Genomic DNA, 22,146 nt, shown 5'->3' on the forward strand with positions numbered 1-22,146 from the left:
CATAATCTGCAGTACGCACCAGTCTTCCGGAGATGGGACATGCGGTTTCAGATTTTCATAATGCGCTGCTCGTCCCGTACTCAAGCGGTACAACCGTCCCTGCTCGTGTACTTCCATTATCATGAACGGTCCACGCCATTTTTTAGGTAGTTTCTTCGTCCCTTGGGATGTATGATGTTCTGGAACACCCAGACGTATTGGCCTACTGCATACGGTTTCGCTTGAAGTATCCTCTCATCGTATTTCTTCCGCTGCCTCATTTGTGCTTGCGTCGTGTTCCTCCTACAGGGCTCGTTTAGTTCCTGTTGTCTCTTGACCGCTTCTTTCACATAAGCTTGAGGCGACATCGTTTTCCCTTTGTGTTCTGGATAAAATAATGTTAGGGGTATTGCTCTCTCCCTGCCCGTTAACATCATGAAGGGACTGATTCCTGTTGTCGAGTGTTGCGTGCTGCTGTACGCCCCTACCACTTGCGGCAGATATTTATCCCAGTCTGTCATGTATCTCGAGCAATATACCCTCAGCATGTTCACCAACGTTCTGTTCTGTCTCTCCACTAACCCTTTAGTCTGAGGATGGTAAGTCGTTGAGTGCGCTTGAGCAATGTGTGACCTCTTCATCAATTCTTTTGACAGGACACCCACAAAGGCTTTCCCGTTGTCCGACTGAATTGTCATCGGACAACCAACACGTGATATCCAATGTGTTATCAGGTGGTCACAAGTCTCCTCCGCTGGGGCTGTTTGACAGGACACCGCTTCTGCCAACTTCGTAAAGTGGTCTATTATGACAAGTATTTGGTTGTATCCCGACTCTGTCATTCAGATCTTCTGGTGGTCTATCTGCACAACCTCCGAGCTCTCAACGGACTTGAGTGGGAACTTCATATTCCGTGGGTCTTTCACCTGTAGGCATGCCAGACACGCGTTCACCCATCTTTCGCAAGCCTTCCTTAATCCCGGCCAATCAAACCTGTGTAGTATTCTCTGTTGCACCTTGTCTATCCCCTGGTGCCCCTGAATAACACTTCAGTCTGCTATAACTGTGGTAGTATGATGAGGTTATGCTTGTGTAGTATCTTCTCCTCATCCTTTCTCCTGCATGCTACCACCCCATCAGCTGTGTGAAAGATTAAATCTTTTCTCTCCTTGTAGAACTGGCTCAAGATCTTGTAGTTGTCTTCTTCCAGATCCCCTTTCTCTTTGGCTCCCGTCCGAATCCATTTGGAGAGATTGCTTGTCATCTTGTCATTCTTTTGGGCCCGTATTAGATCCGACAGCCTATATCTCGCCTTGACGCGTTCCTTCAGTGCCATTATCTGACCATTCATTTCGAACGGTTTCCTTGATACAGCAATTTTTCAAGTTCTTCACCTCCGCGCACCTCCTGCTGATCCAAAATGTACGTTCCTGAGGAAGGATCCGTCTGTAGCTCCTTGTCGCGGTGCCCCATCTTCTCTTCTGCCAATATCATGCATAGACTATCTTGGTCATCGCTGCTCTTCTCTGAGTCTTCATCCCATTCTTCACACTCCCCGAAAAACTTTTCTTCTTCAGCATCTTCTTCTTCAGTGGGCCACTCCCCGGACTCTTGACCCAGTCCAAGGTGCTCAGCCTCCTCCTTGAATGCCACCTTCTTCTTCCTAACCATAGTCCGCTTAAGTATGTCCTCAGGGATTCTCTCAACCAATGACTGCACGACTTATTTTTCATCAGTTTTCTTTTCTTCCAAGTAGTTATCGCTACCATCCACATCATTCCTTCTCAATATCGTGACTTCTGGTTCATCTTTACCCTTTTTTTCGATCACAGGTTTATCGTCTGCTAGTTTCTCGAGTAACTTCCTCAAGTCATCACCTAACTCTGTCCTTCCCGTTTCCACTTGAATGAGATCATAGCCTTTTGACTTTAGTGTCTCCCTCACAATTTTCGACTTGAGCATTATCTCCATTGGCATCCCTTGGGTTCTTTTCAAGATTGTTTTTTCTGGACGCTCCTATGGTAATTCGGGATAATCTTCTATAGGTTTGCCAGACTTGTCGAGCTATCTCGTGAGTGGAAGATTATCATACGTTTACTCATCCATGAAGGAGAAGCCATCTTTGATTTCTGGCCTATCTGCCTCCCTCTGTTCCTGTCTCTCGTAGAATTCCGTCTTCTTACTCAAGCTATCGGCATTTTGATGTTTGTCTCTCGTCCTATGCTCAATTATCATGTGGTATCCATCGAGGCGAACTATCCATCTCCCAATGTAGCTCTGATCCATTGAGTACATTTTCAACCAGCTGAGTACCCTGTTGTCGACTCCTAACTTAAACGGCTCGCTACCTAGGTATGCCCTGTTTTTTTTTTGACAAAGGTGACCACCGCGAACGTTTCTGCTTTAGGCGCCCCGTACTTCATCTCCGTATCACTCAAGACTTTACTCCCGTACCGTATGCTATCGGTATCAAGACTGTCTTTCCGTTCCACTCCTGCTTTTGATGTAGAATGCCAGAAATCGCTACTACCGACGCATCCGTGTCCAGCACGTACATTTTTTTTTGCGTTGGCACCGGTGCTTCACACAACTCCTTCTTTATTCTCTGGAATGACTGACTCCTCTGCTGCATAGTTCCACGTGAGTTTCTTGCCTTTGTGCCTCATCAGTTGTTGCATCGGTTACACTTTGTCCGCATAGCCCTTAATGAACGCCCTGTAATATTTCGCAAAGCCCAAGAAACTCATCAGTTGATGTTCCGTTTTTGGAGATTTCCAGGTCAGAACCACTTCTACTGCATCTGTATTTAATCGAGTCATTGAGTATTTCGCACTTTGATGGTTTGCACTTTAGTCCCAATCTCTTCATGCAGGCGAACACCTCGTCTAGTCGCTCGACGTGGTCTTCTACTGTCGGTGTCGCTATTACCACGTCGTCCACGTAGCACATTACCAGGTTGCCGTATTTCTTCGTTACACCTATCAATGCGTGTGCCATCAATCGTTGAAACGTAGCCGTGGCATTGCAAAGACCAAAGGGCATCCTTTTTCATTGAAACAGCCCCAGCTCGCAGGCAAATCCTGTTTTTTCCCTGTCTTGCTTCCTCAGTGGAACCTGCCAAAAAGCGGATCCTAAATCAAGAGTCGTAAAAAATTTTGCGTCCCCTAACTTCGAGAGGCTCTCATCAATCCTAGCTATGGGATAGGCATCCTTCACCGTGACAGAGTTCAGATACCAAAAGTCGCAACAAAACCTTAGTTGGTCGCCTTTCTTCTTAGCCATCACTACTCCACACGCCCTCGTTGATTTGGACGGTTCTATCATATCACACTCTAGTAAGGTCTCTATTTTTTTTCTACATGCATCCGATTTGTGTGGGGTCATACGCCTCGCCTCCTCCCTGTGCGGTACCTCCGACTCTTCAAGCTCTATTTCATGTTCAACAAAATTACAACATCCAATGTCTGCCTTATGTTTCGAAAAAACATCCTCATTGCGCTCTAGTACGTGCTTGATGGCTTCGAGCTGTTCGTCCGTTAACTTGCCCCTCAAGTGCTCTATTTCTGGTAAAACTAGTTTTTTCCTGGGTTTTTGTGGGTCTTTCCTGGAAATTCGAACAGCTCGAAAGTCCATCGTCTGTCTCTGATTTAAGTTATTTCACAAGACCTGATGTATCTTTTATTTTCTTTAATCTTCTCAAGATACAAATCTTGTCCCAATGATTGGTACAATCAAGAACTTCATTCTCTTTCACATTTTCAGTCATTTCTTATCGAGTTTTCACGGGTAAAGTGTATCCCAGTTTCCTTCCCCACTGGATCGTGATGGGTATATCAAGAGTATTCAACAAGACACTGACGCAGAGGCCGCTCTTGGTTATCGAGAAGGATCTTCCTAAAACAGCAGCACTTTGAGCACTTTGACTATTTGGATTTGGGACTATGCATACTTGCTTGTTGTCACTTAGTTCATTGTAATTTTTCATCCGCAAGCTTACAATTGCCGCTTCGTTTGCTTTCAGCCCCGCCCTCCTACTCAAGAATACCGGTGCTTTATTCTCATTCGTCATTATTAAATTTACCGGTTTAATTACGTACTTCCTTTCCGGGTTTCGAATCCTGAACATGTCATTGTTTAGATCAATTGTTACGTCGAAATTTCTGATCAAGTCTCTGCCTAAAATGAATTGGTCAGACTCATCCAGGTTTTCCACCACAAGAAAGATCATCCACAGATAGCGTTCCCCCAAGTTTAGGGCTATTATTGGTGTCCTCCCTAGTGTCCGCAGCGCCCCTTTGTTTGCAGCTGACAGCCGTATTCTCGAGTCTATCAAATTGTCTTTGTCGAAGCCCATTCGCTCCCAAGTTTCGATTGGTATAACGCTCAAGACCGCTGCCATGTCTAGTAACCCGCGCAACTGAGTCTTCTTGCCGCTTCTTCCAACATGGCGCAGTGTCCAATCGATCTCACTTTCAGTTCTTCTCTGCCCACGTAGATCTGTCCGGCTAGGTCTTCGTCACATGTTATCATATTTTTCGTGTAGATGTTTATTCCATCAATGTTTAACATCACCTCATGCGGACCATAGGCTTCCGTGTACCTATTTTCGTTGCGGACCGACTTGCTACCACCTCTTGTGAGTAGTGCCCTCAAGGCTCTAGAAGTTGTCTGCGGACTTATTGCACTGAAGTAATCTACGTACACATCAATGTGCATTATCGTCTGATCGATTGGCTCACTCAGGTTTCTCGTTACTTCGTGGCCGCCCACAGTGGTTATCGACATTATTCTGGCTCCACTTTTGTTATTCCGAATGGTTTTCCCGTCACCACTTTTAGAGTGTTGCAGTTTCCACTCCTTGTCGCACCCCTTTTGGCTTCTGGTACTGGTACCGACCTACATAGTGTCTCATTCAACTTCTGCCTATCAATCTCCTGTTTCAGTCGTTGCTCGATCTCTTTCGTCACTTTGTTGACAGCCTCCGCAGCTGCTCTCTCATAGTTTATTTCCAGAGAATTCTTGGTCTCGGCTTCCATGGCATTTTTGACTTGCGTTACAGCCATCACCGTTTTTGTCGGTAGTTCCGCACTCGGTGCCTCAGAGTTTTTTGCGTCAAACTCGGCTTGTCTGTTCCTCATGTTCTGTACCGCCGCCAGCGCTAGCTTGTGTTTTTGGTGACTTTGGTTCTTCACCGCTTCCCAAAACAACGAACAATCCATCCTGAAGTGGCATTCTTGATTGCAGAAGAAGCACCTTGCGCCTATTTTGATAATCCAGCCACTATAGAACTCATGTTGCTTCGCCTGGCTCAAATCTTCCTCATCCAGCGCATATCCCAGACTCTTCATGCCTTGCTTGTACGTCGTGCAATCCGCCACGTGATGATCCGCTGATCCGCACAATTTGCTAATGACCTGCGTTTGTCCATATCATCTCAAGGCTTGTACCATGACAACCTCTGTGGTTGACACCCCCTTGCATGTTCCTATTGTCTGAGTACGAGTACTTCTTAGGTTTCATCAACATGTACTCCCTTGACTTTTGTCTCAATTCTTCCGGAGTCGGTGCATTATCATTCGACAGTGTATAGTATGTATGTTGCTAAGATTGTTCTCAAGTCGTCACTTTTTACCCCATCGATAAACTTCGAGGCGATGCTGAAGTTCCTTCTGTTTGTTGATTCTTCAGGATCACTCCTTCTTCTCAAGCTCTCAAGATCATCCCGGAACCGATCGATTGGTTCATCGTCCCTCTTTCTTCTCTTTTCAAATCTCATCATAGCTTGGTGGCCCTTCATTCCTGATCCAAATCGGTTTAACAATATCTCGAAGATCTTGTCCGCAGTATCACGTTCCTCTTCCTTCTTTGCAACTACATATTTTAACGCTCTGCCCTCTAAGTTGCTCAGTATAGCTGTGCAGGCCTGCTTTCGTCATTCAAGTTGTCTTGTTCCAAATGTAGTCTCATGACTTCTACCTATGTGTCGATGCATCCATCTGAGTCGTCTTTAAATTCCTTTGGTTTCTTGAAGGTTTTCCTGGATTTGCCACCTCCTCTTTCACTCGAATCAGTGTTCCTTGTAGCGAGTGCTTCCAGTGTCCTTTTCTTCACTTCCCAGGTGTTAGCCCACGTCATGGCATCGGGTCCTACATTGCTGCTCGTTATGGTATCCCCTGGATCATTTGTCGTATTTGAGGTTCCACTCTTCATAATTTTCTTGGCTCCCCTGGTCCTATGCTCGCTGCATCCCGGGCTAACTGTGTGGACTCCCGCTTGTTCCGTTGTGGTTCTGCGAAATCGACTCTGTTGCCTCGCGTTCTGTCTGTTGCCAGCTTGTCTTGTGCTGTAGAGTTTCTCAAGAGAGCATCTAGTTTGGACTGTATGGCACATGAACTTTCAGCCTGGTCTTTGCTCATTGTGTCTATTATTGTCTCCAGAATCCATAACTTGTTGTTCATCGTGTCATATCGTTGCATCATTTCTTGCATGTCCTTTTTGATATTTTTCTCCCGCTCTTTATCGGTAGCCTCGACCTTGTCTGACATCTGCTGTAGCTTTTCCTTCGTCGTCACGCCAGGTGGAAGTAATTGTCTAGGTTCTCGTTCTTGTTGTATCGTATTCCCTTTTTTAGTACTTGTCGATCCTCTTCACTGCATTTCAGTTTTTTGTCGATTTGATCCAACTTCGCCATCAAATCGCCCAGCTCGAGAGAGGTTGTTTTCTCGTGGTTAGCTGTCGTCCCATGGTTAGCTGTTGCCCCATGTTTGATTTGCTCATCGTTTTGAATGGCCTCTTTTGTTATCGTGGAAACTGTTTCAAACGTTTTGCCTTTCTCGGACGTTGGTTCTACCTCCTTTTTATCTCTTGGTTTCATTCCGACCATCATTGCGACCCTCTCTGTGAATGACGTTCTTTTTGTTTGAGAATCATCTTTTATTGTTTCCGGCGTGTTGCTTGTTGTGTCCTCCACAGTGTCAATTGGCGAGACCTCTATCGTCTCCTTTTCTTGTTCTTCCGCATTCGGCATCGGTGTTGACTCCGTTGTTTTCCTTTCCACCTCATCAACACTCTGATCTGGTGTCTCAAGATCAATTTCTATAGCCGGTACCGTTCGTCCCTCCACAGCGCTTACTTTCGTCTTGCTCTCCTTTGCGCTTCTTGTGTTGACCATGCTCACTGAAAAGTTCTTTCTCATTACTTTTTGTTCCGACGGCGTTGCTTTCCGTTGCGACAAGTTATGATTTGTCTTTGACTCTAGAACTCTTTTTTCTGCTATCGGTACCTTAGTTCGCCTCATGATTTTTATTTACAATTTTCTCTATTTACAATATTAATATTTACAAAATTCTATTCTAAGGATAAAACTTCTAAAAAGTATTCCTAATTCTCTTGAGAAAAAAAAAAACTTTCAATTCGTGATCTTAATAGAGCGGATTTTTTGTGATTTAATCGTTCTGACCGGTCTTTTGTGTTTTTACTTAACTGTTGGGATATTTCACACTGTCCCAAGACCTATCACTGAAGTGTTGGGCTTCCTCGCACTGTCCCAAGACCCTTTCCGCTCTAGTGTTGGGACACTTCGCACTGTCCCAAGACCTTTTCTAACTGTCCCAAGGCTTCTTCGTACTGTCCCAAGACTTCTTGGTACCCTCCCAAGACTTTTCCGTGCTGTCACAAGACTTTTCCGTACTGTCCCAAGACTTTTCGGTACTGTCCCAATATTTTTCAGTACTGTCCCAAGACTTTTCCGCACTGTCCCAAGACTTCTTGGTACTGTCGCAAGAATTCTTGGTACCGTCCCAAGACTTTTCCTTACTGTCCCAAGACTTCTTGGTACTGTCCCAAGACTTTTCCGTACTGTCCCAAGACTTCTTAGTACTGTCCCAAGACTTCTTTGAAATGTCCCAAGACTTCTTCGCACTGTCCCAAGACTTTTCCGTACTGTCCCAAGACTTTCGGTACATTTCCCAAGACTTTTCCGTACTGTCCCAAGACTTTTCCGTACTGTCCCAAGACTTTTCGGTACTGTCCCAAGACTTTTCAGCACTGTCCCAAGACTTCTTGGTACCGTCCCAAGACTTTTCCGTACTGTCCCAAGACTTTTCTGTACTGTCCCAAGACTTTTCGGTACTGTCCCTAGAATTTTTGGTACAGTCCCAAGACTTTTCCGTACTGTCCCAAGACTTTTCGGTACTGTCCCAAGACTTTTCAGCACTGTCCCAGGACTTCTTGGTACCGTCCCAAGACTTTTCCGTACTGTCTCAAGACTTTTCCGTACTGTCCCAAGACTTTATAATACTGTTCCAAGACTTTTCCGCGCTGCCCCCAAGACTTCTTGGTACCGTCTCAAGACTTTTGCGTACTGTCCCAAGACTTCTTCGTACTGTCCCAAGACTTCTTCGTACTGTCCCAAGACTTCTTCGTACTGTCCCAAGACTTCTTCGTACTGTCCCAAGACTTCTTTGTACTGTCCCAAGACTTCTTCGTACTGTCCCAAGACTTCTTCGTACTGTCCCAAGACTTCTTTGTACTGTCCCAAGACTTCTTCGTACTGTCCCAAGACTTCTTCGTACTGTCCCAAGACTTCTTCGTACTGTCCCAAGACTTCTTCGTACTGTCCCAAGACTTCTTCGTACTGTCCCAAGACTTCTTCGTTCTGTCCCAAGACTTCTTCGTACTGTCCCAAGACTTCTTTGTACTGTCCCAAGACCTTGCCACTCAATTGTTGGGACAATCGGATCTCTTCTTCTTTGTCGTTGGGACTCTTGAACCACTATCCCTGGTACCACCACTTAAGCTCTAGTATAAAAATTTCCCCAAAACCCAACCTTACTGGCCAAAAAATCCAATTACTAGCCTTCTTGTATTCATATTCCTTTAATAATCTAATGCAAGTTGAAACCCAACATGTTCGCAGGTGTCTTGTGATCACCTGTTCGTTCAAAACCGATAAAATGAGTACCGAAAAGGTAAAAACTTAAACGAGAAAAATGATAAAAACAGAAAGATGAACCCACCTAAAATTCAAAGGTGACCAATGTCGTCCTTTCGTGAAAAAATGTCTGGTACCTTATTGTCACGCGTTTTCCTCCCCCCTACTAACGTTCTTATGGGGTATTCTCTTTCCGGGTTACAAAATTTCCGTCTATTTCCGTTCCCCCCACCCGATCCGACCAGGGTACCTACCTTAATTCGATCTTAAATTTGGATATCCTTGCTTTGTAATTCACGCGTGTAAGATTATAATGTAACTAGATCGACGATATCGATTGATTAGTTACGCTAACGTGCCCTCCTTTTTACAATTTGCAACCACCACCAACCTCTAACCTAACCAGCCCCCCTTCTAACCTCTCCCCTATTTAGCCCCCCTTTTAAGCCGAAAATAACCCTAAGCGCTGGGTGCTAAATCTCTTGAGAGAAAACCGTAGAACATGTTTCCAAGCTCTGCTCAAGTGAAAACGTTCCTCAAAACAATGGGATTCCGCTTATTCAATTTTACACTTATCTCATATAATGTAATGTGGATTCTAACGGTACCCGATTGACCAACCAGAACACCCCTGTGTGTCCTCCTCTGGTTGTTCTGATTCCGTGCTGGTCGTCTCCTTGGCTTGTCCTGCACCTCTCACCAGCACCAATTTCCCACTTGGCTGGTCACCTGTTCCAGTCAAGTCTCCCAGTGGTCTGTCGAGTGACCAAACAGAACACCCCTGTATGGGTATACTATTTAATTAGTATAAAGGTTTGATCCAACTAATCTGGTATCAAAGTCACTGCCCTTTTTTGTTTTATGGTTTTTGTTTTTTTTTTCTATTCTTATATAGTTTTTGTTTCGCCTTTTTGTCTTTTTGCTCGTTTTTTGTCCCCCTAACTACCCTCCTTACTCGGTTAGCTAGGCCTCGTTCGGAGAGCATACCAGGAATTTTCTCGAGTTTTCTTAAAAAGCTATCACGGTACACCCGGAAGGTTTACACGTTCCCGCTGAGCCGTACCACCGGTACTCTAGAATGGGCATGTAGCTCGGAGCTGTGTCAAGTGGGTTTGACTCCGTAGTCATGATGTCGTAAAAACACCCAGAAGCGCCATAAAAACACTATGTAACAGTCGCCTACTTAAGTCACATATGAGGTTAAAGATTACCATTGGCTCAAGAGTCAGGTATCTCTTGTGTTTTTCTACCTCGAACGGTCAGAGCCAATTAGGTTCACTTGCGACATGAGACTAAAACCCTCGTTACAGCTTAAAGGCCACTACCAAAATACCCCCCCACTCTAGAAAATAAGAACGTCCCCATACTTAGGTCTCAAAATACCCAAAATACGCGAACGCCGTTAAAAACAGGGTCGGAACATTCCGTTTTAGTTGCTTTTTATTAGACAGTGGAACTTTGATCCATTTCAGATGGATCAACCTAAAACTCTCCTTACCTCAACATAACAATGACAAAACACACTCAAGAAAACTAAATTGGGTACTCACATACCAGCACACTCGAGAATTGGAGTAACTAAATTAACTAGCGACTCTAGCATTAAAGGCATTTAAGTTTTAACTCAAGAAGTCTGTAATTAATGAATTCCAGCAAAGGAAATGAGTTTCAACTTGGGAATTGAGTTTTTGGGGCTGGACCATTGGGAGACCCCGGCTGTCCACCTTTCCACCGAAGGTTCGATCTGGTCCACTTCTACTGAATATATTCTACTTTCGCAATCGTTCTGTCTTCTATTTCAGGATAAGACAGCTCTACTCTAGTATGATATTATATCTGGAAATTGCGAATAGCAATTTCCTGCTGTTGTTTTTTATTACTTTCCCGCGATTGTAATTCGGTTGTTCTGATCCTATTTTTCTGAGATTTTGAGTTGTCGCGAGAAAGTTGAGCATGACATGCTCAATTCGAATTTTTCAAAAATTCCATTTCACCCCAAAATCACGTTGTTCGTATTGCTCAAGGTCAAACTTCCAAATATGACCGACTGGCACAGCATCTAGATGGGACACTATCACTGGGTGTACAGCATCAAAAACACACTTCTCGAAAATTTTCGAGACTTAAGTCACCGTCCTGTAATCTTGCTTCAAATTAGGTGAAAAATCTCGACTCGGGTGGCAAACTTGTTGAATGCATATTTTCAATCGGTGTTCACCATAAAGTGAGACTGCGCATTCAAAATGAAATAAATCACAAGTATCACTTGATAAATGGATGGACAAACCTGTTTTGTTTTCCCAAAGACGAATATTGCGTCAGTTATTCAGAGTTGATCCAAAGAGAATTGTTGTGGCTATAAATTAGTTTTTTTATTTTGTTTTTATTTCAATTCTGTTTTCCAAAAATTGTGAAATTATTCTTAAGAAACCCTAATCCTAACCTAACCCTAACCCCAACCCTACCCCGAATCATTTTTGGAGAAAAATAACTGTGTGGCTCCGACCTTCGAGATTTCATTTTTACTCGTCGTAAGCCAACAATTTGTGACGACTAAAACTGAGCAAAAAACCTGGTTTTAAAACCTCGATTTTGATGAGCAAGGTGTTTTAAATTGAGCAAAAGCACTCTTAATTACTTTAAATTCGATTAAAAACAAGTTTTAACATTATTCTGAACATCTTGCCTTTTATGAAAAAATGGTTATCATACAATTTTCATATATGCAAATTGTATGATAACTGTTTTTTTTTAGCTTAAGGTTAAATTTTCGTTTTTGATGAGCAATGTCTTTTAAATTTAGCAAAAGCACTCTTAAATAATTTAAATTTGTTTATAAACAAGTTTGAACAATTTCTGAAAATCTTGCATTCCATGAAAAAATGGTTATCATACAATTTTCATATATGGAAATTGTATGATAACCATTTTTTTTTTCAAAAAAAATAAACGTAGTTATTTTTCATCACCAGACTGTTGTATTTGGTTCAAATAGCCGGCGAAACTTGATTGAATCTTTTTTCAATGGTTTTTTGAAATTGTATAAAAATTGTATGATTAGCATGTTTCTATACATTTGATGCAGGCAATTGTATGATACGCTTTTTCGGTGTGGGTAAATTTAAAATAAGCATTTTCAGTTTATGGAGGTCAACCCGGGGTCACATTACCTTTCCAGACCTTTTTGTTGGTTTTAATCGGTTTTCTTCATAAGGCCGCTCAAAAATCGTTCGGAGAGCATACCAGGAATTTTCTCGAGTTTTCTTAAAAAGCTATCACGGTACACCCGGAAGGTTTGCACGTTCCCGCTGAGCCGTACCACCGGTACTCTAGAATGGGCATGTAGCTCGGAGCTGTGTCAAGTGGGTTTGACTCCGTAGTCATGATGTCGTAAAAACACCCAGAAGCGCCATAAAAACACTATGTAACAGTCGCCTACTTAAGTCACATATGAGGTTAAAGATTACCATTGGCTCAAGAGTCAGGTATCTCTTGTGTTTTTCTACCTCGAACGGTCAGAGCCAATTAGGTTCACTTGCGACATGAGACTAAAACCCTCGTTACAGCTTAAAGGCCACTACCAAAATACCCCCCACTCTAGAAAATAAGAACGTCCCCATACTTAGGTCTCAAAATACCAAAAATACGCGAACGCCGTTAAAAACAGGGTCGGAACATTCCGTTTTAGTTGCTTTTTATTAGACAGTGGAACTTTGATCCATTTCAGATGGATCAACCTAAAACTCTCCTTACCTCAACATAACAATGACAAAACACACTCAAGAAAACTAAATTGGGTACTCACATACCAGCACACTCGAGAATTGGAGTAACTAAATTAACTAGCGACTCTAGCATTAAAGGCATTTAAGTTTTAACTCAAGAAGTCTGTAATTAATGAATTCCAGCAAAGGAAATGAGTTTCAACTTGGGAATTGAGTTTTTGGGGCTGGACCATTGGGAGACCCCGGCTGTCCACCTTTCCACCGAAGGTTCGATCTGGTCCACTTCTACTGAATATATTCTACTTTCGCAATCGTTCTGTCTTCTATTTCAGGATAAGACAGCTCTACTCTAGTATGATATTATATCTGGAAATTGCGAATAGCAATTTCCTGCTGTTGTTTTTTATTACTTTCCCGCGATTGTAATTCGGTTGTTCTGATCCTATTTTTCTGAGATTTTGAGTTGTCGCGAGAAAGTTGAGCATGACATGCTCAATTCGAATTTTTCAAAAATTCCATTTCACCCCAAAATCACGTTGTTCGTATTGCTCAAGGTCAAACTTCCAAATATGACCGACTGGCACAGCATCTAGATGGGACACTATCACTGGGTGTACAGCATCAAAAACACACTTCTCGAAAATTTTCGAGACTTAAGTCACCGTCCTGTAATCTTGCTTCAAATTAGGTGAAAAATCTCGACTCGGGTGGCAAACTTGTTGAATGCATATTTTCAATCGGTGTTCACCATAAAGTGAGACTGCGCATTCAAAATGAAATAAATCACAAGTATCACTTGATAAATGGATGGACAAACCTGTTTTGTTTTCCCAAAGACGAATATTGCGTCAGTTATTCAGAGTTGATCCAAAGAGAATTGTTGTGGCTATAAATTAGTTTTTTTATTTTGTTTTTATTTCAATTCTGTTTTCCAAAAATTTTGAAATTATTCTTAAGAAACCCTAATCCTAACCTAACCCTAACCCCAACCCTACCCCGAATCATTTTTGGAGAAAAATAACTGTGTGGCTCCGACCTTCGAGATTTCATTTTTACTCGTCGTAAGCCAACAATTTGTGACGACTAAAACTGAGCAAAAAACCTGGTTTTAAAACCTCGATTTTGATGAGCAAGGTGTTTTAAATTGAGCAAAAGCACTCTTAATTACTTTAAATTCGATTAAAAACAAGTTTTAACATTATTCTGAACATCTTGCCTTTTATGAAAAAATGGTTATCATACAATTTTCATATATGCAAATTGTATGATAACTGTTTTTTTTTAGCTTAAGGTTAAATTTTCGTTTTTGATGAGCAATGTCTTTTAAATTTAGCAAAAGCACTCTTAAATAATTTAAATTTGTTTATAAACAAGTTTGAACAATTTCTGAAAATCTTGCATTCCATGAAAAAATGGTTATCATACAATTTTCATATATGGAAATTGTATGATAACCATTTTTTTTTTCAAAAAAAATAAACGTAGTTATTTTTCATCACCAGACTGTTGTATTTGGTTCAAATAGCCGGCGAAACTTGATTGAATCTTTTTTCAATGGTTTTTTGAAATTGTATAAAAATTGTATGATTAGCATGTTTCTATACATTTGATGCAGGCAATTGTATGATACGCTTTTTCGGTGTGGGGAAATTTAAAATAAGCATTTTCAGTTTATGGAGGTCAACCCGGGGTCACATTACCTTTCCAGACCTTTTTGTTGGTTTTAATCGGTTTTCTTCATAAGGCCGCTCAAAAACCGCTCAAAAACCGCTCAAATCTTGCTGAAAAACCGCTCAAACCGCTCATATCTTGAGCGGTTTTTGAGCGGGATCTCGACCCTGGCAGTGATGACTTCGTTGTAGCAGAATTGTTACCCCAGTGAACTGATTCCGGAAGATCGCTGCCTCTCCTCAATGACTTGCAGTACTTGAACAGTGGGCGCCAGCTGTGACCATTGGGGATGTTACTTTCTTAAGCTGCTTGGTCATCTTCGCAGGCTTTTCTGTCAGATCACAAAGCAGTTTCTATGGTAATTGAGGGATCGAAACCATCTGGCCGCAAATTTGAGAGAGGACTTAGCTATTGTAAAGCTGACTTTGATGGTATCTAGATAGACATGATAGAGCAGCCTTTTAAGGGAATCTGCTGGTCAAATCCGTGCAAACTGGTGCATGAATAGGATTCATGGCTTCCACCAAAGAACGAAAGGAGAGTTCTTACACGAACCAGTCATTGAACGAAATTCAAACCGCGGATGTCCAGCGAAACTTCACGCAAATTGAAAAAGCTTGAAATGTTAGAACACAAACTGAAACCCAAAGAAACAGAAGTTTTCCGAGTAAATCTTGCTGAAAAACCGCTCAAACCGCTCATATCTTGAGCGGTTTTTGAGCGGGATCTCGACCATGGCAGTGATGACTTCGTTGTAGCAGAATTGTTACCCCAGTGAACTGATTCCGGAAGATCGCTGCCTCTCCTCAATGACTTGCAGTACTTGAACAGTGGGCGCCAGCTGTGACCATTGGGGAGGTTACTTTCTTAAGCTGCTTGGTCAGATCACAAAGCAGTTTCTATGGTAATGGAGGGATCGAAACCATCTGGCCGCAAATTTGAGAGAGGACTTAGCTATTGTAAAGCTGACTTTGATGGTATCTAGATAGACATGATAGAGCAGCCTTTTAAGGGAATCTGCTGGTCAAATCCGAGCAAACTGTTGCATGAATAGGATTCATGGCTTCCACCAAAGAACGAAAGGAGAGTTCTTACACGAACCAGTCATTGAACGAAATTCAAACCGCGGATGTCCAGCGAAACTTCACGCAAATTGAAAAAGCTTGAAATGTTAGAACACAAACTGAAACCCAAAGAAACAGAAGTTTTCCGAGTAAAGCTTGCAAGCGAACAAGTAGCGTTCTATGACTGGTTCGTGCAAGAACTCAAAAGCACTCCTAAATAATTTAAATTTGTTTAAAAACAAGTTTGAACAATTTCTGAAAATCTCGCATTCCATGAAAAAATGATTATCATGCAATTTTTTTATATGCAAATTGTATGATAACCATTTTTTTTTCAAAAAAATAAACGTAGCCATTTTTCATCACCAGATTGTTGTATTTGGTTCAAATAGCCGGAGAAAGTTGATTGAATCTTTTTTCAATGGTTTTTTGAAATTGTATGAAAATTTTATGATTAGCATGTTTCCATACATTTGATGAAGGCAATTGTATGATAAGCTTTTTCGGTGTGGGGAACATTAAAATAAGCATTTTCTGTTTATGGAGGTCAACCCGGGGTCACATTACCTTTCCAGACCTTTTTGTTGGTTTTAATCGGTTTTCTTTATAAGACCGCTCAGAAACCGCTCAATTCTTGCTTGAAAAACCGTTCAAAAATCACCGCAAGAAATGAGCGGTTTTTGAGCGGTTTTTTAAGCATGATTTGAGCGATTTGAGCGGTTTTTCCAAAAAAAACCGCCCAAACCGCCCAAACCGCTCAAAATGTTCAAATCTTGCTGAAAAACCGCTCAAACTGCTCATATCTTGAGCGGTTTTTGAGCGGGATCTCGACCATGGCAGTGATGACTTCGTTGTAGCAGAATTGTTACCCCAGTGAACTGATTCTGGAAGATCGCTGCCTCTCCTCAATGACTTGCAGTACTTGAACAGTGGGCGCCAGCTGTGACCATTGGGGAGGTTACTTTCTTAAGCTGCTTGATCATCTTCGCAGGCTTTTCTGTCAGATCACAAAGCAGTTTCTATGGTAATTGAGAGATCGAAACCATCTGGCCGCAAACTTGAGAGAGGACTCAGCTATTGTAAAGCTGAATTTGATGGTATCTAGATAGACATGATAGAGCAGCCTTTTAAGGGAATCTGCTGGTCAAATCCGAGCAAACTGTTGCATGAATAGGATTCATGGCTTCCACCAATTCTCGAAAGGAGAGTTCTTACACGAACCAGTCATAGAACACGCTACTTGTTCGCTTGCAAGCTTTACTCGGAAAACTTCTGTTTCTTTGGGTTTCAATTTGCGTTCTAACAATTCAAGCTTTTTCAATTTGCGTGAAGTTTCGCTGGACATCCACGGTTTGAATTTCGTTCTATGACTGGTTCGTGTAAGAACTCTCCTTTCGAGAATTGGTGGAAGCCATGAATCCTATTCATGCAACAGTTTGCACGGATTTGACCAGGAGATTCCCTTAAAAGGCTGCTCTATCATGTCTATCTAGATACAATCAAAGTCAGCTTTACAATAGCTAAGTCCTCTCTCAAGTTTGCGGCCAGATGGTTTCGATCCCTCAATTACCATAGAAACTGCTTTGTGATCTGACATGAGTCTATTTGCTGATGAGGTAAAAGCTCGATCGAACTGGTAGTCGTTTTCAACTTTCAAGGTCGTTTTCAATTTTCAACTGATGAGTACAGGCAAATTATCTGCCGCCATTGGCTGCCTTTCAGACAAGAAAACAAAAGGAGTACTTCCCTAAAGCGAAGTAACTTTAACTTTGTCCGACATAGGTGGGAGTGCATCCACTACATGACAGTTTATAAACCACTCTTGACTTGAGGTCATTAGAAAATGCTGACTTCAGTGATGATAAACATGATTCTAGTTTTCTTCTGGTGAAAACCACTTGAACGTTAGTTAATTTTCTTAACCTGTTCGCAAAATATTGGCTCTGGTTACCTCTATATTGCACCATCAGCATTGGGGGCTTCACATCCTTTGGTGATTGAACTGACAAACACCTCTCACTATCCAGGGGCTTGCCCTTACCCTCGATGATCTTGCGCAAGGCGTCTGAAGCCACCTTTGCGGACCAATTTTCAGGGTACTGATTTGTCAGCCATTGCGCACTATTAGTTTCCATAGCATTATCAAATTGCTCCCAGCTAGATGTACTCCTAAAAACCCTGTGTACAGTGCCTTGGATAACACTACGCTTATACTGAGTTGGGGCGCAGCTTCTATAGTTCAGTTTAGTCCCTGTATCTGTTGGTTTTTAATACCAACTGCAAGTTACACGCCTACCCTGCGATACGTTTATGTTCAAATCCAGGAACGGCAAATTCCCATCCGAATTAGTTTTCTCTAGAGTGAACTGCAAATTTGGATGAAGAGAATTGGCGGCATCAAGAAGACAACTCGGCTCCCCTCTGACTGTTCTAACAACTGTCATCCACATACCTGAGGAACAATTTCACCTGGGGAGTATCCTTCTCCTTGTTCTTAGCTCGGCAGCAGCTCTCACAGTACCAGACTATCTCGGTTATTGATGCGTATACGTCATCGGATATTTTTCATCATTTTAGATGATACCAGTTTCGGCAACTCTCGCATTCAACGCCCTTTGATCTATATTTGACTTTCCTGCTGCAACATGGGCACAAGCCGTTTTTGTCATTAATTTGCTGTACCTCTGTTCCCACCGGTATTTCTTGTCTTAGAACAAACTCGTACTCTTTCAGCCACATGTTTGCCAGAATTACAGCGAGGGACGCGCCCATTGCTAAACCATCAACTTGTACATACCATGAATCATTACACTAGAAATATACTTTGCTGACCGCCATATTCAAAAGCCTTTTCATGGTTGCTCTTTGAATTTCAGGAGGAGACTCCTGGCTGTACAGCTTCTATTGCAATCTATTTCAATTGCCTCCTTCAGCGGAACGTTGGTGTACAAACTTTTCATATCAAGAGATATTATGGTTTCATCCGGATCTAGAGCAAGGTTTTCAATTGTTTCTCTAGCCTCTTTAGTATTGGTTTCCATATTTGCTCCATCGATGTTGTCAAAGAACTTTGGAAACATTTTGTTAAGATTCTCATACGAGCTGCCTGGAAGTGATAGTACTGGTGGTAGGGGTGTCTCATACTTGTGTACCTTAGCTAAACTGTACAAACGGGCGGGTTGCCCCCCCTGTTGACCTCATCTTAGAATATAACTGATCAATTATCTCGTCTCTTTTGTTCATGGCTGGTAATTCTTTGTTAAGTTCCTTCTCAATTTTCAGTATAACCTCATCAGTGGTTGTATCTTTTTTCACAAACTGAGCAGATTGCAACAAGGATTCCAGCTTTGATTCATACGTTTGTTTCCTCATTAAGCAAAAACCAACCCCCTTATCAAAAGCACAGCCAGTAACCCATTATCTTTGAGATATTTCCTCGTTTTTTCAACGGCTTTGTCTCTTGGGGTTTGCCTTACGTTTTTTGCATATGCCTTTGCCGCGGCTTCTTTTTTACATAAAGTTTCACCAGATGTTTTTTGATTTTTCAATTGTGAGAAGAAAAGGTCGATATCCGCCAAAAAGTGTGTTTCGTTAAATTTTTTCTCTAATGGGATGCTTCGGGCCCATTGATAGCACTTCATATACCCATCCAGGCAGTTCAATGTTATCAAGTAAAAATAGTAAAAATAGTAATCAAGAAGTGAGTTATAGCAGCACAGCAAAACTTTGCTGTACCATTCGTGCAGATTTACGATCTTTTTTTTTGTCTTTTTTATCATTTTTTAAAAAAATCTTTTTTCACTTTTTCAAATAGACTGCTCGTATCAGAGCGAAGCCCTGAAGGTTCCGACTGCCTTTTAAGGTTTATGGAGCCGCAATAACATTAAAAAACTGAATGAAATAAAAATTTTTTGACACAGGTAAAGTATTTTTTCAAATTTGAGCTCAGGACAACAATACCTTTCGAATGATATAAAAAAAATTCCGTCAAAAATGGCTAGTTAAAAAGTCGAAATTTGTCTGAAGAAAAAAAACCCACCCCGAGCACAATTATTTCGTTACTTTCGTATCGAAAGTCGGAACAATAACCGACTTCGATTTCACCAAACTTGAAAATTTGTCTGCTTATTTTTTTAATTGGTATATTTTAATTAATTCTCATGATCTGGATTTAATTGCTTTCTTTGAGATTTTTGAAAACTCAATTACTTTTGGCTCAACAGAACTGAAAAACTAATATTCCATTTTTGGGTCCCTCCATCATGAGGGACGCCACTTATTGAACTGAATAGGCGTTTGTTAGCTTACAGCATTTGTAGGTTGTGGAACAATTGTTAGTTTACCGCCTAAATTGTTCAATTAACCACCAAATTACGTTCATTTTGTTTCTTTTGCTCTTTTTTAAGTTAACTGTCTAGATCAGTCTCATTGTTAGGTGAAGAGTCATTCTAACCATAATTAGTTTGCATCAAATTAAAAAAGTGGTCGCGTTTGTACCAAAATTTTTCTGTTTGAACTCTGATTGGTCAATTTAAGCACAAATATATGGTTGAACTAACTGCATATTGTCCAAATAGCATAAAACCAAACAGCCTTAGGATCAAAATAGTGCAAGCTTGTCAACAGAGGGTAGGAATCTTTGCGCAAATTGGAGGCATGAGACTCTCACCGGCTACCTTAAACCGAGGTAGTCAGCTTAGTAGCTTTTGACTAATTGATTATTTTTTGGTACATAAGCAACCAATTTTTTATTTTGGTACAAACGGGACAGGTTTTGGTACTTTTGAAAACCCATCTTTATCATTCACCAATCTTTTTATGCTTCCTTGTCATTTCTTTCCTCCATTTGGTAGAGTTTGGAAATTTCGAGACCTTTTTACCGCTAGTTAAAGAAAGCAAAATTATTCGAAACAATCACGACCGTACCCAAAAACTCCAACAAACAAATATACACTATTTCTTAAACTGATTTAATGCTGATATTCTATTTTTTTTTTCATCAAAATATTGTTAGTGTTATTGGCTTCTCTTTAAAATTTGTGGCATCATGCAACGTCATATCTAACTAACTGTCTGAACTTGTTTTAATGTAAGGATTTCTTCCCGATGTTTTCGATTTTTGAAGGCACACAATTGAAGATGCTTATTGAAATGCACCAACACTAAAACGAGGGCAAAACATGAATCAATTCTTTTCACAAAAAGCTATAATTTTGCTCACAGTTTTATCAAAAACAACGGTCTGAAAACTTTAAGAAGGCATCCTGTTGCTGTTTTCATTTCACGAAGCAACTGACTTGGTTCAATTCGTTGATCAATTCAAACAGTTTTCAGAACTGAGACTGGTAACGTTTCTCTTGCTCCTGTTGACCAATTTTTATGGCTGCAAATCAGTTCTGAATGGAACGGCACTGCAGAGCCGCGAAGGTCACGAGTACTTCGTGGTTATTTTCTTCATTCTGAGTACAGACGGGTGAGTAAATAATCATAAAATGCAATAATCGAACAACACTTTTGGTCCGTAAGGTCCCTGAGGTCGCACAAATTATCCCGGGTCGAGGTACTAGTTTAATGTTTCGACTTTCTCGATCAAAAATCGGTATGTTTCGACCGTCTCGGCCAAATTTTGACTTGAATTTTTCAGCAAAATTTTGGTATGTTTCAGTTTTCTCGACTTTCTCGACCGACATTTAAAAAAAATTTGTTCGCTTGACCCCGCTTAGATATGTTTCGACTTTCTCGACCAAAAATGGGTGTGTTTCAACTGTCTCGACTTTCTCGACAAAATTTTTTTCGCTTTATTGTCGGCAGTGATTGCTCCAAAAAACTGCTCAAAAATCTTTTTAGGTCACTCAGTGAAAACACATCTGGTGTGAAATTTGACTTCAATTTTTGGACCTAAAACTTTAAAAAAAAAATGATTTAGCATTTTGATTTAGACCTTTAAGTTTTTTTGACTTGGCATTTTATTGTTTGCAATATCAATTAAATAGCTCCGATTGTGAGACAGTTTTTTGCGCCTTTATAGAGTTTTTCCTTTTTTCCTCAAAATTTCTTTGGTACAGTCGACTTGTGAAAAAAGTACCAAAAATTGAAAACTTCAAAAAAATCAGCTCGACCTATGTTTCGATTGTGCTCGATCTGTGTTTCGACTTGGCTCGACCAAAATCAGGTATGCTTTGACTGTGCTCGACTTATGCTTCGACCGTGCTCGACCTTCGTTGCAATTTTCTTGACCAAAATCGACGTATGTTTCGACTTTCTTGATCGAAACTGGGTGTGTTTCGACTGTGCTCCACTTATGTTTTGACTGTGCTCGACCTATGTTTAGAAATTCTCGACCTATGTTTTGACGGTGCTTAACCTATGTTTTGACTTTCTCGACCTATGTGTCGAATTTGCTCGACTTATCTTTCGACTTTATCTACTTTCTCGACTATCAAATAACATGAATAAATTGACAAATTTTATAAAAGAATGTTTTTCAGTTGATTTTTTAGTGGTGATGCTCGATTTGAATATAAACTTCACATCCTTTGGTGATTGAACTGACAAACACCTCTCACTATCCAGGGGCTTGCCCTTACCCTCGATGATCTTGCGCAAGGCGTCTGAAGCCACCTTTGCGGACCAATTTTCAGGGTACTGATTTGTCAGCCATTGCGCACTATTAGTTTCCATAGCATTATCAAATTGCTCCCAGCTAGATGTACTCCTAAAAACCCTGTGTACAGTGCCTTGGATAACACTACGCTTATACTGAGTTGGGGCGCAG

This window comes from Symsagittifera roscoffensis, chromosome 1 (assembly GCF_963678635.1).
Source record: "Symsagittifera roscoffensis chromosome 1, txSymRosc1.1, whole genome shotgun sequence".
NCBI lineage: Eukaryota > Metazoa > Xenacoelomorpha > Acoela > Convolutidae > Symsagittifera > Symsagittifera roscoffensis.